This window comes from Mustela erminea, chromosome 5 (genome assembly GCF_009829155.1).
Source record: "Mustela erminea isolate mMusErm1 chromosome 5, mMusErm1.Pri, whole genome shotgun sequence".
Lineage (NCBI taxonomy): Eukaryota > Metazoa > Chordata > Mammalia > Carnivora > Mustelidae > Mustela > Mustela erminea.
In genome coordinates, this window is record NC_045618.1 from 104,151,103 (window position 1) to 104,166,255 (window position 15,153).

At 42.7% G+C, this 15,153-nt stretch overlaps 1 pseudogene; it reads left to right on the forward strand.

Moving 5' to 3' along the window:
- Positions 1-5,111: 5,111 nt before the first annotated feature.
- LOC116590218 overlaps positions 5,112-15,153 on the forward strand; it is a 45,380-nt pseudogene continuing 35,338 nt past the window's right edge.

Sequence of the window (15,153 nt, forward strand, 5' to 3'; positions counted from 1 at the left end):
TCTCCTCCTGTGTGTCTATCCAGGCAAGTGGTATCACTCATTATCCGTTTCTGTTGCACAAGCTTGACTTTTCCTCATAAATCTTGACTCCTCCCCCTCTACCCTTCAGTCTCATAGAGCCCTATTGATTCTATCCTGTAAACATCCCTGGAATCCACCCACTTTCCGGGGCCCTGGCTGCCCCTGTTTTGGTCCAGGCCACGACCATCTCTCATACAACCACTTTCTACTAGTAGATCTTGTGGCTTCCCGGCTTGCCCTCCTACCCATCCCCATTCAGTCCGTTCTTCACACAGCAACCAGAGAGACCTCTGTAGCATGCGGATTTGGTCACATTCTTCCCCTAATTAAAATTCTGTGAATACTTTTCATTTCCCTTAGAATAAAGGATTCTTGAACAAAGCTTAAAGAGCCTTCATGATCTAGCCTGCTTCCTTCCTCAGCCTCAACTTGGGTCATTCTCCTCTCCCACATTCTTCCTCCAGTCACGCCAGATTCTTTCAGTTCCCTGCTTTGACAGCCCCTCCCCACTCACTTGACCAGCACCAAGGTTGAGTCTGCATCTCCTCTCCCTCCATTATAACCCAGAGGGTATCAGCTCTTGAACAGCAAAGACCATGTCTGTTTGTTCACCAGTAAATATATTTCAATGAATAAATTGACTTTTTAAAACTGTAGCTCAAAGGGCTTAGATTACTTTATCAAGGTCAAATGGCTGGTTAATGATAGAGCTGGCAATCTGAAAAAAAAAAAAATCAGTCTGTCTCCAAATCTAATGCTTTTCTCATAGCATCATGGTGTCTCATAGATGGGTGAGTATGAGGCACAAAATGATTCATTCTTCTGGATCATACCATGCACATAGAAGTAGGCTAGGAGACAAAATGGGATAAGAAGACTTTAATCATATTGAATATGGCCTGTGCCCTAAGTTAAGGAATAAGGATTTTATTCTGTAAGCAATGAGAAGTTAGAGATGGGCAAGAAGGGTCAAGAGCAGAATAATTAGGTGAAAGAGCAGAGGAACATAAGAATTTGGGATCTTTTTATCAAGATTTTCATCTATAAAATAATACTGCCTATGTTATAAGACTTTTCTGAAAATGGAAATAGAGACTCTATGTAGAGATGCTGTGTAGCCATACACCTCTTTATAAAAGTTATTATGTGTCGTCTCCCGCCAGGTTGTTAAAGGGGTTGTTGAGCTTCGTAGCTACTTATAGAAGTCTCTGAGTGGGCCCTCTGAGGAGCCATTCCCTAAAGGTGGTGTTGAGACTACAAATGAGGTTTTCAACTACTAGGAAGTTAAAGACCTATTCCAGGAAGAAAGAGAAATCATGGCCTGGAGCAGCTGGAAATTGCCCATGTTGTCACTGGGGTGGGGGACAGGACAAATAGGAGGTTGACAGAAGCTCCCCCACGAGGAGCAGCTGCCCAAAGATACCTGCCAGCATTCCTTGTGAGGAAGAGTCACCAAAAAGCAGCAACGGGAGCAGCGTGGAGCCTCGTGAAGATAGAGCCAGATTGCCTTGGCCTATGCTGTCTCCTCAGCTTTGTGTGAAGAAAGAGGAGTGCTGGATTAATTATCGGTTCCTTACCAAGAGGACAACTGGAAAAAAATGTTTTGAGGTAAATAATGATGACTATTTTAAGTATTATTATATTGACTAAGGAGAGTAAAAGACACAATTCAAGGCCCAGAAACAAGGTCTAAACAGAAAGTCTGTTTAGGAAAGGGTGCCCAGAACAAGAGCTGCCTGTGGGAGCAGCTCCTTGGCCCAGAGAGTTGAGTGTTTTGCAGGTGGTCCTCTGAGGAAAGCCCCCTGAAGGGACTGTTTGCCTGTACTTCTCTTTGGACCCACTGTTTGGAAAAAGGAACAGTGGAATGTTCAGGGTGGAAGTTATTCTAGAAGCTCTGGTGGTCGGAGTCGAGCCTTGGACTTGAAAGAAATAGGGTTTCTGTCGCCTTTACTTGTTTTTTATCGGCCTGAAGAACTGCGTGCAAACTTAGAGAAAGAAACTTTCAGGAACAGGAGAGCTGTTTGTTTGCTGCTCTTGTGTTCCCTAGCCCAACAGTGTGTTCTGGCGAACTAGCCAGAACCCCCAAATGGCTTTCCCTGTGACCAGACTCTGGACTCTGGGTCTTCCTCGCCTAGTAGTAAGCAGTGAGGTGGGAAGGACTGGAATACGAGTCGAATGTTCCGAGTTCTATTCCCAGCTCTGCTAAGAATAACCTGACGTGAATGATGTCTACAACCGACCGGCTTTCCAGATGGTACTCGGGATTTTTTCTAGCATCTTGGCAGTGAATATGACTCATCATCTAGTCTAACAGGTCCTCTCAAGTAAAAGCTGAACATGTAATTATGACCAAAACGCTTTCACACAGTTTTTCAAAGAATTAAGCTTAAGCACATTGTCAAGGAGAAAATGTTGTCTACGGGGGTCACAGGCAAGCTTTCCGTCTGCTACCTATGGAAAAAAGATGCAAATGGAGCTGATTAAAGATTACCCCATTAGAGAGGATCCCAAACCAAGACGGGCCTAAAATGATAAAGTCCTTTAGCCAAATTGAACTTCTTTGCAATATGACAGAGAAAACTGCCCTTTAATTTGGATCTAGTTTAAATTATTTAATGAGTCCCCTCTCTCAGTTAATTGGGCATTAGGTTTAAGAATGAATCAAAATGCTTCATGTGGCACATAATAGCTAAACAGCGTCTGTGGCAAGCAGCAAAACCAGCTGGCATTCTTGAAGGGACGGATCAGCGGTCTGGTCTCAACCTCAGGCCTGGGAAAACCATTAACCAAACAACTCGAGTTTTATTTTTAATTCGATACACTGTGTTTAATGCAAAATGTATGGGCATTGCGAGAGGTGGTTTGCTCAATTATGGGGAATGGCTGTAATCCCAGTGGGTTTATCTTGCGGGCTTGGGAGGCTGCTGTTATTTCCTGGTGGGTGTTTAAGGGAGTAGGCAGGAGAATGCAGAGAATCTGGGCAAATGAAGCCTCATGAAGCAGCCCTTTATTAGATTAGAACAGGCCTCTTTATCCCTCAGGCAGGCTGTGAGCGAAGTGCCAAATCAGTCCTTGCCTGCTTTGTGACTATTGGGTCACAGCAGGAATCCAGGAGACAGAATTTAAAAGACCGCCTTTTGGAGCTGGTAAAGTTATGGAAATGCCACCCTGAAGAAGAGGGAGAGCATAGGTGTTCTGCCGAAAATCCACCTTTCAATGTTCACAGGGCCATTTGCCACATTCTCTTGCCTCATCCAATAAAAAGTTCTTGGATGCCTACTATGTGCCAAGCAAATGGCTAAGAAAAAGTCCCTGATCTGGAAAAAAACACTTGTGGTAGGAGTGATTCTCATCCATATAATTAAGGGATAAAATAAAAATTATCATGTTTAAGATGGGAAGAAATTTCAGTGGGAACATAAAGGACAATGCAACTAAATATTTGGGAACACTGACTTATTGTGGCAGACATACACTTCATGCCCGCAATGTGCCAGGTTCCCTGCTAGGAAACTGTGATAGGCAAGACAAGAGAAGTCTGTGCCCTTCTAGAATTTTCAGTCCAATAGGCCAGAAAGGGTTTTGCAACATGGATTAAGCCCGTCAGGTGAAGAAGGAAGACAGAGAAGGAAAGCGAATGGGCAAAGTCACAGAGACTTGGAAAAGCAAGGAATGCTAAGATAATAACAAGACGGTGTGTGTGTGTGTGTGTGTGTGTGAGAGAGAGAGAGAGAGAGAGAGAGAGAGAGAGAGAGAAGGGGGAGGGCTTGGTGGGAGAAGGAAAAACAGAGTGAACAGATAGAAAGTTACCTGAGAGGAAGTTTCAGGAAACAAGACAAGAAAAGTCAGGATGTTAGAGGCCAACTTTGAAGATATTTGTATGCCTTGCTGTTAGTTTGCTTTTTGTCCTGTAGGAACTAGAAGCCAATGTAAGATTTAAATGGGGGTAACCTTGGAGCATCTTCCCATTCTAGAACAATTACTCCAGCAGTCAGAGAGAAAGGAGGAAGGGTCTTACCTAAGACTGTTGCAACCAGTGGATGGGAGCATCCAAGGAAGCAATGTTTAACCATTTGGATCGCCCCAGAAAGGTCAGGAAGAGCAGTGACTAAAAACAGGTCACTAGATTTGGCAGCAGAATGGTGCCCTGGGTGCAGCGGGGTGGATGGCCCTGGTTTAAAAAATAATTTACTGGCAGGAGAGTAGAGGCTCTAATTATCCAGAGTGCAGTTGATTTTCAAGGTTGTTCTGTCCAGGGAGAGTGGCTTGCTTGGACAGGGAAGAAAACCCAAGCCTGACAGGAGTTCTGAGGCCTCCAGGAACTGTGTTGATCTCTGAGAGTTGTATTCGCAGATACAGTTGTGTGGGCATGAGGTGTGTCCTGTGACTGTGAGACCCAGGCAGACTCCGAGGCAGCCTTTGTTCAACTCAGGATTCTTTCCCCCAGTTTTCCAGCTCCCTTGAGCTTGCAGGGAGTGTCCTGGTTTTGGAGTTTCCAGCATGCCATTTACAAATCATTCTTGTGTCCTCAGTTAATTTCTCATCTTCTGAGGACAAGCCTAGGAACACCCTCCCTGAATTCTCAGGGGGGTGGCGGTGGGGGTGGGGAGGCGTTGTGAAGTGCTGTACTGGATCCCTGATAATCCACTGGAGTCTGCGAAGGTGGAGTTGGACCCCAGAACCCTATCCCGTGGTTGCCAGTTCCCTTTCCCCACCCTGCGATAGAGCCAGCCTGTTTTGCTGACATTTGCCACCCGGCCAGCTCTTTGTTATAATCAATGTTTCTATTCTTTTCCAAAATAAACATGTTGATGGTCATTTGCAAACAGGGAAGTGAAAGTTTTCCATCCCTAGGTGCAGCGTGTGTGTTTTTGAAAACAAAGAATTTAGCAAAGGAATTTAATCTAATCTCTGGTTACTTTTTAATTTGTCTGGGAGCATTAGACTTTAGAAGGCAATTTTTTTCGCCCCCTCTTTTAGATTCAGTTCAATTTTCCCCCACCCCACCCCCATCCCCTTCTGCCTCTGTTCAGAATTATCAAGCAGAATGGCTTGAAGAGAATAGGACCTTATTGTATCACATTTCGAGAATGAGCGACGAGAAAACAGAAGCCAAGCCTGGAAATGAAAACGTCCTTGTAAATGACCAACAGAAGATAGCTAAAATACACAACTGTTGTTGTGCCAGAAAATTGTCTGCCCTCCCTGAACGAACTGGGGAGTGCTGGTTTGCATTTATACCAGGTTTTAAGAATAATAAATGCCATGCTCCCTGCGCAAATGAAATGTAATTGCATAACCGCTTTGATGATAACCCTCCTTTCTGTATCCATAGAAATGAACAGCTTAATATCCCGGAAAGTCCTGGGTATCATACCTGTTTAATGTAAACAGCGTTTGTTTAGTCTGGGTGATTAATAATTTTATTTCAGAAAGAAATGACTGATGGAGAGCTGTGCAGATGTCATGATCAAAGCTCAGTTCTCATTCCCTGGGGGTGACAGAAGTGGCCAGGCTGTTTACGTATCCACTGGGCTACATTCGTACCATTAGCACTTGAGTAAAGCTTAGGTATTACTGTGCTCTCTGCTAAAGAAACCAATTATAATATCTGCCGGATGGTATATTAAGTGATGCCATTTAATTAAAGCCTAATTTCTCTCTGAATGAACAATATTTTAAATTATTGTATGTTATTTTATTCAATTACTGAAAATCTCCGTCCATTTTTAAATGCAGAAAAAAATTCGTTTGGCACCCTAACTGCCAGGAAGAATAATTGCCATTCTGTGTTGTGTTTGGTGCTCGGTGCCCAGTAACAGTCAATCCAGGACACACATCGGTTCGGGAGCTTTTTTAGTTTTCAAATATTTCAGATTTGTTTCTCAAGCCTCTAGGCAGCAAAGAGCCCTATTCTGCGATTGCCAGTGGGTCCCTCTAAGGACTGCAGGATAATGGAGACCTCTAAAAAGAATATGTTTAGAGGAATAAAGCCATTAAAGAAATACAATTCCCATGCCAGGAGCGGAGCTATGTAACTGACAGGATAGCAATTCATTTTGAATGAATATCTCATAGGGGAATGCAGGAATTAAAATGGACTCGACAATGAACTCCAGAGATAACCTCTAATAGAAAAATCCACTTGGTAGAAGGAGAGATGAGTTAAGAAGAGGTAACTATTTAAAAACAGGTAGTGCAGAGCCAAGAGTGAATGGGTTTTCATTCCTTGTCGTTATTTAGCTCTGGAGCAAATGTTGGCACGCTTTCAGGTGGCGGACAGCAGGAACCACCTGCCAGATATCAGTGATACGCTGCTGCTGCAGCTTTCTAACATCAAGGAATATGATGTGCGGGTATTAGGTGTTCATTGGCTTACTGGGCTATCATTTAAGTCCCAGGAAGGAAAACGGCAGCAGTGTATCCTAGATATTGTAGGAGTATACTCCAGAACCCACACTGTGGATGGGAAGGTTGGAACTCAACCCTAGGACCTAGCACCATGCCCTGATCACAATAAGGTATCTTTGCAGATCCTAGTGTGTTGATATTAATGGTTAGAAGCCAAGCTGATCTATATACCTTTTGGTCAGTTCTTGGTAGTGTGGCCTATTTGAGTTCAAAGGGTTTTTTTTAAAAGGTTTTATCTATTTCTTTGAAAGAGAGAGTGACAGGGTGAGCATGCATGAGCAGGGGGAGGTGCAGAGGGAGAGGGAGAAGCAGACTCCCCACTGAGCAGGGAGCTGGACACTGGGCTTGATCCCAGGACCCAGAGATCACGACCTGAGCCAAAGGCCGTTGCTTAACCGACTGAGCCACCCAGGCGCTCCAAGTTCAGATTTTGACTTGAGGAATGGAGTTGGCTAACTGTTTATAATGATGGTTATAAAGATGAACAGAGCACAGTGTAGGTTTTTGCAACACACAAGTCACATAATCTTGGTCTGTTTGTTCAACTTAATGGGTTTTGTCCCTCAGTGTTACTTTTTTTAAAGACTTTATTAAAAAAATTTTGTAATGGGTGGGGGGTATAAATTTATTTTTAAAAAATCTTGGGGCGCCTGGGTGGCTCAGTGGGTTAAAGCCTCTGCCTTCAGCTCGGGTCATGATCCCAGGGTCCTGGGATCGAGCCCCACATCGGGCTCTCTGCTCGCCAGGGAGCCTGTTTCCTCCTCTCTCTCTCTCTCTGCCTGCTTCTCTGCCTACTTGTGATCTCTGTCTGTCAAATAAATAAATAAATAATTTTAAAAAAGTCTGTGTTACAGATGTATGACATAATTTCATTAATGGGAGCAGGGGGAAAATTTACCCAAATAATTTAGGAAATGAGTAGAGACTGTGAGACTAAGAACTAAAGGAACTATACAGAAACACTGTACTATAGTGAATAAAGTTGTTTCCCATGGGAGCACAGGTCAACAATTCTGACATAACTATAAATGTTCACTGGGATTGAGCAAATAAACAAATAGATTGTGGATAGTGATGAAAAATAGAAGAGGTGAAATTTGAAAAAATAGAAGTAATTATAACTTGAGCCCTTCCTTTGTGCTGTGCCAAAGACAAAAGAGGAAACGTCTAGCTCTTTCCATATGGTCACATTCTGTTATACACTTTTTTTGCTTTTGTACTTGATCTTCCCTCCTAATCTACTGAATTAATTTGTACTCCTCCCAAGAGAAAAAAAAAATACAGGAAAGAAAAAGAAACCTACTATCACCCCAAAGCTTGGTTCTTTTAATGGAGATATATATATATACATATATATATATATATATTTTAGCTGAAAATTTGTCAATTGAATTAGGTAGTAATGTATTTCTTGGTTTTTCAGCTATAATCACCCACCTCATTAAAAAAAAAATTTTGTTTGTTTGTTTGTTTGTTTGTTTTAGAGTAATTCTAAGTTCACAGCAAAATTGAGAGGAAGTATCTCCTGTATACTTCCTGGCCCTACATAGCCTTCCCCACTACCAGCATCCCTCACCAGACTGGTAGTTTGTTACAACTGATGAACATACATGGACATCATAATCATCCAAAGTATACTGTTTACTTGGGGTTCACTCTTGGTGTACATTCTGTGTGTTTGGACGCATAAATAATGACATGACTTTCTCATTATAGTAGTATACAGAATGTTTTCACTGCCCTAAAAATCTTCGGTGCTTTTCCTGTTCATCCCTTCCTCCTCCTCCACCCTACCCCCCATCATAACCACTGATCTTTTTACCATTTTCACAGTTTGACCTTTACCAAAATGTCATATAGTTGGAATCATACAGTATATAGATTTTTCAGATTGGCTTCTTCCACTTAGTAATGTGCATTTAAGTGCCCTCCATGTCTTTTCATGGTTTGATAGCTCTTCTTTTAGAACTGAAAATTATTCCATTGTCTGGATAACCACAGTCTATTTATCTATTCTGTGCTGCATTTCTTTGAAGACAACTCTTGATTTTGTATAATTGTCAACTATTTACATGTAGGGAACATACACATTGTCCAAGGTATTGGGCTTATTACTGTGACTATAAAATGGTCCAGTATGACATCAAGTTTAAGGATGTGGGTTTTAAAATCCCTCACACATTCACTCATTTAGCAAACATTACTGATCCCTAATGAAAATCAGGATAGAAAGAGATCCTGCCTAAGAATACTCAAATTCAAATTCCTATCCTGCCTTTGCTAATTGATAGCATTGGGCATATTACTTAACTCTCCTCACCTATAATGTGAAGTTAATAATACATCCTCATAGAATTATTATGAAAATTAAAAGAGTAATTTCATTGCTGCTATGAACATTGGAGGGCAGGTGCCCCTTCTTTTCACTATATCTGTATCTTTAGAGTAAATATCCAGTAATAAAACTGCTGTGTCATAGGGTATTCATAGCAGCAATGTCCACAATAGCCAAACTGTGGAGGGAGCAGAGATGTCCTTCAACAGATGAATGGATAGAAAAAGATATAGTTTGTATGTGTAATGGAATATTACTCAGCCATCAGAAAGGATGAATACCTACCATTTGCATCAACATGGATGGAACTGGAGGGGATTATGCTAAGTGAAATAAGTCAGTCAGAGAAAGACCATTATCATATGGTTTCACTCATGTGTAGAATATAAGAAACAGTGCAGAGGGTCATAGGGGAAGGAGGGAAAATTGAATGGGAAGAAATCAGAGTTGGAGACATACCACAAGAGACTCTTGACTCTGGGAAACAATCTGAGGGTCATAGGAGGACAGGTGGGTGGGGGGTGGGGTAACTGGGTAATGGACATTAAGCAGGGCATGTGATGTGATGAGCACTGGGTGTTCTATGCAACTGATAAATCATTGAACACTATATCTGCAAGTTATGATGTACTATATGTGGGCTAATTGAATTAAGATTTTAAAAACTCTCAAAAAAAGAGTAATTTCAGCCATGTCCACAATGGCCAAACTGTGGAAGGAGCTGAGATGCCCTTCAACAGATGAATGGATAAAGGAGATGTGGTGCATATACACAATGGACCATTACTCAGCCATCAGAAAGGATGAATACCCAACTTTTGCATCAACATGGATGGGGCTAGAGGAGATTATGCTGAGTGAAATAAGCCAAGCAGAGAAAGACAGTCATCATATGGCTTCACTTATACATGGAACATAAAGAATAGCACAGAGGACATTGGGAGGAAGAAGGGGAAAATGAAGGGGGGTGGTCAGAGGGAGCGATAAACCATCAGAGACTATAGACTGCAGGAAACTACCTGAGGGTTTTAGAGGGGAGGGAGTGGGGGGATGGGTTAGCCCAGTGATGGGTATTAAGGAGGACTCAGATTGCATGGAGCCCTGGGTGTTAATGTGCCAATAATGACTCATGGAACACTATGTTAAAAACTAATAATGTACTGTATGATGACTAACGTGATATAATTTTTAAAAAGTAATTTCAATATCTGCTATATAATAATATAATACTCAGTGAATAGTAAGTACATAATGAAGTTACTGTTTTAAATTTTTTTAAAAATTCAGTTTGCCCACGTATAGTACATCAGTCTCAGATGTCGTGTTCAATAATTCATCAGTTGCGCTAACAGCCAGTGCTTGTATAATGATGTTACTTTAGAGAAGTAGGTGTCTCTCATCTTCTAAGAGGTATAGTTTGGCTCAGAGGCTGGACATATATCAATACACTAATAATGACTTATTAAAAGCAGTACCTACGAACCAGCAAGAATTAATGCCAGCTTGCGTGGGACACTGCAGCACACCTGAACCTCAGCCTACACACATATACACAAGCATCATTTTAAAAATAAGAGTGTTCTTCCTGTCGAGGATACTTCATAATTGGAATGGTGGTAGGAGTGCTCTCTGCTCTGGCAGAGCACAGGACCAGACCTGGCATTAGTAGATGTCATATCAGGTTGAGTTACTTATACAAAGCCCGTTATTTGCCATCGGCCTTTTGGAGACGTGCCCTTAGGCCCTGCTTGGATACTAGCCCATTGCTATTCAGCGGGAAGTGTTTCTGTCTAAAAAACTTATCTCTTGGTTTCAAATTCTAATATGATAAAGGACAGTCAAATAGATACTCTGTCTTAATGATAAAGGGAACTATAGACATTCATTGTCCTTCTTATGGGTGGGAACAATAGGTAGGGCACGCTTGTTGAGGCTTTTAAGATAGAGAACTGAAGAATAAAATATTCAGAAAACTAAAATGTGGTTCAAAAATAAATTCAGTAGAAATTTGGCCAGGTGGGAGAATAAAGTCTTTTTCAAAGATTTTTACCCCAAGGTGGGGGCAGTAAGTAATGAGGACTGTATGGGGTGGAAAATTATCAAACAATGTTAGGATAATATGAGAAGCACGTTAGGTGTAAGTCATTTTTATTGTGATCTAACTGAATGAAAAATGGAGGTTCAGTACAGGCTGGGCATGCCCATGGAGATACCAAGGCACACTTGGGGACAGGTAGCTAATGGTACAAAATCATTTCCAGGCACTCATGTAACTGAGAACAATTGATCAGAAAGCCACATCTTGTTATAGGATGTGCGAGAGAAGGGAGCCACTCGTGTGGACTGGATGCCCACCATCAGTGCTGCTTTTATCAGTAGCTCCAGGGTACGAATGAGGGGACCGAGGGCAAGGTCACTCACTAGCTGGGTTTTTTCTCCAAAACTCTATTGTTTTTATCAAAACAATAAATGGCATTGATCTCACCTGCTCCTACCCCTAGGAAGTTGACACTACTCATTACCTTCTGTTGAACTTTTCTTCCCTGACACAACGAAGTTTTCAGCTGCTCTTTGAAGATTTCCACCTGCATGTCTCTCCACCAGCACAAACAGGACATCTCAAACAGTTGATTTCCTGCCTCACTTCCCCATCCTGCCCCCAACCCCCCAGGCAGGGGTCCTTCTTCCAACCTCCTTACTTGTAATGGCACCATTCTCCAGTCTTCCAGACTAAATCTTCAGAATGACTGTCGACACTTTCTCCCTTAACTCATCCTTCTCTGCCTTCCCCAGCCAGTTCATTTCCAGGGGGCATTTTCTTTTCATGTCCATGGAGATCTCAAATCTAGACTTTATAAGCTCATACCATAAAAACTGTTGCAACAGACTCCAGACGGGCCCTCACCTTCCCATCTTCTCCTGCTTTGACTCATCCATGTACGTGCAGAATTATTCTTCCTAAACCACTGCTTTGACCCTATCGTTTCCCTGCTTATAAATATTCCATTGGTTAAGAACTTTTGGAGCATATTTTAGAAGAGTAAATGAAAAGTTGTTGCCTTGTCCCATATCCCCCAGCCAGCTGGAGTCTCCCTGCAGCTGTGGGGGAAGACCAGCAGCTTCCCCCCTCCAGCATCTGTACCATCTTTGATGAGGGGTTTCTCCTGCTCACTCCCTACTGTCCACGAGTAGCCTGGAGTAAACTGGAAGTGCAGGGAGCTCATGCTGTGGGAGCAACCCTCCACCAGTGGGGGATGGGAGTTGGTAGACAATGCCCAGTCTCTCCATCCTCCAGGGGTGTGGTTCTGATGTGTGTTCCACATGATTTCTCAGATTTCCCAGGGGAATTATACCTCAGGTGCACAAGTTTTTAGCTTTCTCCCTTCTCCTATTTCATGTCCCCACTCCTTAATTCTACTCCCAAGATCACCACCCACATGAACTACTTGTACAGTACTCAGATCTTTGTCTCAGGACCTCTTTTGGGAGAAATCCAAACGAAGACACTAGTTTAGAGGGGACATACTGAGAACCTCCTCAGCGTTGAATGTTCCATTTAGAAAGGGAGCACCATAGGAATTCTGCCTTGACTCTGCTAGAGAGAAGAGGATAAAAACAGGAAAAAAGATAATTAAAAAGATGGCTTTCTTGCTGGCAAAAACTCTAAGTAAAAAAGAAGTCTTTACAATGCCCTTTGAAATACCTTGAGAGCAGCCCCTTTTGGCACTTAGACCTGTCTCCAGAGGTTTAAACCAGATGGGCACACCCTACAGCCCATGGAGAGAAGCCCATCCCTCTGGATGAAGGAAGGGGGAAGGGAAGTGCAAGAGGAGGGTTTCTCTTTGTTCTGTGGTGTGATTGTGTGATTCAGCCCTTCCTTCATTTTGCGCATTTACCTTATCCAAAGATAAGCTGATGCCCCTTGTTTCACTCAATATTTCAAAAGGCTCTGCTTACAGAAGGTAACACGAGCACCTTTTTGCATCCTCAGGGAGCTGACCGTTTGAAGCCTAATCCTTGAGTGTTGATTCTAGTAAGTTTTCTCCAGGGAATGAATTTAATTAGTTTTTATATTCACTGGCCAGATACACAATTTTGGTGATCTCCTAGATGTTTAAAGGCATTCCCCTGACCATTTGAGGATGTAGGCATCCCATTTTATTTAGTTGGATTTTATCTAATGCCTCTTGTAACTAAAAGTGATGGATGGCATACATTTGTTTCTTTAAAAACATTTTTTTAAAAATTGAGGCTACTTTGCTTGGACATTTTTCAAGAGAATGTTTTCTGTCTCTTGGGATACCTTGAGATAATAGTGGACATACTTTTGTGTGTCCCAGTTAAGGTTGAGTGCAGATACTATCGAATCCAGAGAAAGACCCTTGTCTAATTATTTAGAGTTCCAGAGAAGGGACTGCTCTTAGGAGGGTCTTGATTAGCCTTGAACTAATCAGACTATGGGCTCTCCTCTGCCCAATTTCAATGTTAGTGGCATCGGATTCAGAAAACTATTGAGTGGATTGCCCAGTAGACTGCATGTAGATGACCCCCGACAAATACTTAGTAAAACTGGAAATAGATCATAAGATATATCATAAACATTTTACAACTAACATTAGGAGCAATTTAAAAAGTTATGAGTGAAATAGAAGAAGGAGGACTGTCCCTCCAACTTGAATTTGCTCCTTGAGGGTATATGTGTGTGTGTGTGTGTGAGTGTGTGGTGGTGTGGTACTTGTGAACACAGGATCCAGGCCTGAGGGAATATATGTGAATCCCCTATCACCTTACTAGACTCTTGTCTGCTTTGAACAGTACAACTACCTAGTCTCCAGTCAGGTTAACTCCTTTAACACTAGGCTTTTGAGTTTGCTGGAGCTGGGTTTAAATGCTGGTTCTGCCATAGAGTTTGCCTTATCTAGGGCAAGCCACTTCCCTGAAACCCAGTTTTTTGAGATGTGAAATAAGGACAACACTGTGTCTCAGCCCTAGACTTCCAGAAGGTAGAACCCAAGGCAGAGATGAAAGTGCCGAAGCTTTATTTAAGCACAAACCTAGAGCCACGCCGGTAAAAGGAAGAAGGCAAGTGAGGCAAGCAAGGCAAAGGCAAGAAAATGTGTTGCAGTGTGGAGCTCTGCTGGTCACGACCTGACAAGCTGTTCAACAGGGGTATTCGCCACAGAGTTTATGATCAGAAACCACATCTCAGAGCCGTTCGCGGGGAGGAGAGAGAAGGGGAACCTATTTGCTCAGTGCTTTCCTTTTTCATGTCTCCTGTTGGTCAAGGTTTACCTCATTGGCCACAGCTTCTCCCCAGCTTCAGGGCTGGATCATGCAGCCTCTTGGTGAGTACTCAGGAATCCAAATGCAGTGCTCTGCAGTGTTGCAGAAGTACAAGGGAATGACAGAAGACAAGGTTCAGCATACATGGTGTGGACTCTGGGCTACTGGGAGTGCCGAGCCGGGTACCAGGGGCACCAGCAAAATAGCAGCAGAGGTACAGTCTGAGAGAGAGGCCTTTGGCAAGAAGCAGATGGTCGAGAGAATTGGGAAACTGCACAGTGTTTGTGCCCCATCCCTGCTGCTACTTACCTCAGCGGACTTTCATCAGAACTGAGTTGAAGGAAAGTACGGAGTGTCACGTCTGCCGTCACAGTAAGCACACGGACTCGGGAACAGATGACTTAGGTTGATTATCAGCTTTGCCACTTGTTAACCCATAAACATAGGCAGGTTACTTGCTTGAAGCCTCAGGAGCCTCCCTGTAGAATGAAAGATAACAGTTGTGCTTATTTTATAGTTTTGGTAGGACTACATGCGACACATGGTACTTAAACACGGTTGCCTCGCGTGAGGTCAGTGGTCAGTAAGTGTCAGCTGGGATGATGAGGATAAGGGATGAAGAATCAACAGTGCTTTCATGTAGAGCAAAAATGTTCTTCCCTGGATTCCTGTGTTTGAAAGAAATTATTCTATTCTGCCAATTATCTCAATGGTCTAGGAGGAAATCATTGGTATCTGGGAGTCTTCTATTTTAATTCCTGTTACATTCTTGTTGTGGTTGAATTATACTAAACTTGATTTCAGTTTCTCTCAAAACTTTTGGTTGCTGGAAATGGACCCCGTGCCCAAATAGGGCAGCAGCACCTGTCAGTAGAATAGCCCTACGCACCTGAGTGGCTCAGCTGGTTAAGCATCTGACTCTTGATTTCAGCTCAGGTCATGATCTCAGGGTCTTGAGAGCAGGTCCTGTGCTGGGCTCCATGCTCCGTGCTCCGTGGTCTGTGGGGAGTCTGCTTCTCCCTCTCCTTATGCCCCTCCCCCCACACCCTCTCTCTCAAATAAGTAAATAATTTTAAGGAAAAAAAAAAAAAAAGAATAGCCCT